This window comes from Malania oleifera, chromosome 13 (genome assembly GCF_029873635.1).
Source record: "Malania oleifera isolate guangnan ecotype guangnan chromosome 13, ASM2987363v1, whole genome shotgun sequence".
In the NCBI taxonomy this organism is placed as follows: Eukaryota; Viridiplantae; Streptophyta; class Magnoliopsida; order Santalales; family Ximeniaceae; genus Malania; species Malania oleifera.
The window spans coordinates 62,144,732-62,147,860 of record NC_080429.1 but is presented as its reverse complement, the minus strand read 5'-3'; positions in this window follow the sequence as shown (position 1 = coordinate 62,147,860).

Below are 3,129 nucleotides of genomic sequence, written 5' to 3'. Positions count from 1 at the left end.
ATTTTAGTTGGGGGGGGTGAGCATTCGCATGTGACACTATGCACGTATACGTACTGGGTTTTATATTAAAAAAAAAAACAACAACAAACAAAAAAAAAATCATCAAAAAAATCACAAAGATCACAAAGAAGGAAAGAAAGAAAGGAAGAGTAGTGAGGAATTACATTGAATTATGCTATGCTTAACATTGACTCGTACCCTTCACATACCTACATATAACCTAAGAACTACACACTTTAGTCATTTATGCGTAGTTTCTCTTTATATGATTTTATGACTCCATGAATAATTGATTGGTAGTACATTTGTGTTAATTTGGCTATATAATTTCCTGTATTTACACGGCATCTCACGAGGCTAAATAAACACATCCACGTGATTCATTGCACTTAGGGTTTCCTGTGAGCATCGGGAGAACACCCGTGGAGACTATGACACCTTGTGAGATACTCTTGAACTATTATCGTCCTTTTGAGCGTTAATATCAAATCAGAGTTCATGGAACTCAATTTTCTTTTTTCTGGATGATTCCTTGTACACTAGTCTATGTTTTGATTTGCTAGTCTAGAGGTGACTTCTAGTGGGGAGATAGAAACCTAGGTCTTGTAGCCTACTCAAGATATGAAAGCTGAGCCACCCCTAGAGATAGACTTAGTTCATAGACCACTATTCGAGCTCAATTCCCATTGATTGTTTGAAAATTACAAAAGAAGTGTTATGATTGTCCTAATTGATCAAGAAAAGACAGGAAATGAAAAATGAGCAGAAGAAAGGATAAGAAATAAAAATGCGCGTGAAATGAAATACTAATGTCTGCTCCACAGAAATATCACCAAAAGTCAAGGACACAACACATGTTCTCTACGTACGAAGAGTCTTCAACCAGTTAATGCCTCAGATGTGTTCATGACGAGTTTGTGAATAAGTTGATCTAGGGTGGTCTCAGTTGGATATGGCGAGTAGGTGAGAAGATGCTAGGGTGAAGGACCCGACACCTCATAGATAGGCTAGATCCTTTCCAGACTAGTCCACTCCATATACTTAGCGTTGTTCCTTTTAATATGTGGGATGTTTGATTGCGACACTCCTCCTCACATATGATGAGTGAATCCATTTTCTTTGAGTGTTCTTGAGGGTATACCAGTTAGGCCGAGTCAAAGCGACCGTTCTGTAGGTGTCCACTGGCGTCCTAGGTGTACTGAGTCACACACATCACACACACCTCGAGAGTTTATCTGTTTATACTCGAACTTATATGATTGCATTAACTCTAAATGTGCCACGAATTAACTTCATGTGAGTATACTACTCTCAAATCACATATAAACGATGAAACTTGCATGAGTGACGTGCTTTGGAGTCGTGTGCATTGAGTATGAACAAGCTTGTGTGAAATTCAGTTATGTTCTTGTATGTGAAGTGGTATAGTTATGCCGCATGTGCATTGATTTCATGATTACTGGAGTATGTAGTTGTAGACACCACCCTAAGATTCATTCACGTAATTTGCTAGAGACTAGCAAAATGTTAGTTGGGGGGTGTGATTACGGGTCAAAACTGCGTAATTGGGCGTGTTAACCCGGGCTTTACGGCTTATATTTTTAATTAAAATGTCCAATTGAGTCTAATATTTTAATAAAGTGTTGAATTTAGTATTCTTGAGTTTCATTGCACAATTTATGAATTTTTGGTAATTTTTTGTCGCAGGAAAAATCTCGGGAAACAAAACCGATACCTGTTCGTATTTCATGCATAACTTTTCAGTCCAAGCTCCGATTGAGACGATTCAAATTTCTAGAGAAAGAGGGAAGGATCATCTACAACTTTTTTGTTTTGAGTTTTGTGAGATACGGGCCCCAGAAGAGTAGAATTTGCGATGAACAGATAGAAAATAAAATGAAAAAAAATAAAATATATATATATATATATATATATATATATATATATATATATGAAAGGGAGTTTGATGTGACCCAGCCATGCATGGCCGGGTCGGGTTAGCTACCAGCGGGTCTAGGTTTTGTTTTTCCCCTTTAAATTCTCTTCTTCTTTTTTTTTTTTATGGGGCGGTGCCTCCGCTGCACCCTCTACACTCCCTCTCATTCCCCCACCCTCTCTTCTCTTCCACGGCCTCCCTTGGTTTCCTTTGTTGTAACTTCCACCCGCAGCCCCTGCTGCACAGCTTTGGCCTCCTCTTCAGCAGAGCACAGCAGCTCTGCAAACTCCTCGGATCCCCTCTGCAACTCCCATCCACAGCCCCCAGGCCAGAGCTCCTCCTTCCAGCAGTTACACAGCAGAGCACAGCCCCTACTACAGCAGTAACCTGCTGGAAGGCCCGTCCACACCAGCAGACAGCTTCATCCTCCAGCCCCACCACTCCTGCTCAACCTGCTGCAAGACCCGTGAAGCACCACAGCAAGCAAGCTGCCTCTGCACATCTCTCCGGCCTCAAATTCTTATGTTCTTTCTCTCTTATCTTTTCTCTTTCTTTGAATATTACTTTGAATATTGTTAACTTGTTATTTGAGTTTATTGTTATTTTTTTGGTTTTGAATATTAAATAGGGTAATCAAGCATAACTCACCTCTCAAGGATGAGTCCAGGATCGTATTCCACAGGAACCACTGAGTATCAAAGTATTTATGCAAGTTTAGTGAAATCCTGTTGCTGAAAGATGGGGTTTGAAAATCTTTTTGGTATTTTATGATTTTGAAAACAGTAAACAAAGTGGGAGATGCTTGAGTAAACTATCAAAATGAAAGGATAAATACTTTGAAGAACTTTAGCCACTGTTTTGTGGGCGGGAAAATGCCCACCACAAGCCTCTGTGTGGCAAAAATTTAAAACACTAGAAATTTCATTGTTAGGCACACACTTTCTAATGATCTGATCTGAACAATATTTAAAAAGATAAGGATCATCGTAAAAGAAATTCTTAGCTTCAGTCTTCAACCTTCTTATGTCTTGAGCATTCCAACGAGGTGACGTTTTCTCTGCAACTAAGAAATTTACAATATCAGCATACCATGGTAAATATTCAACGGAAAATAATTGTTCATCAGGAAATTTATCAGAAATTAAAGAAAACTTCTCAGAAACTTCTGGTTGAAACCGAGAAAGGTGATCTGC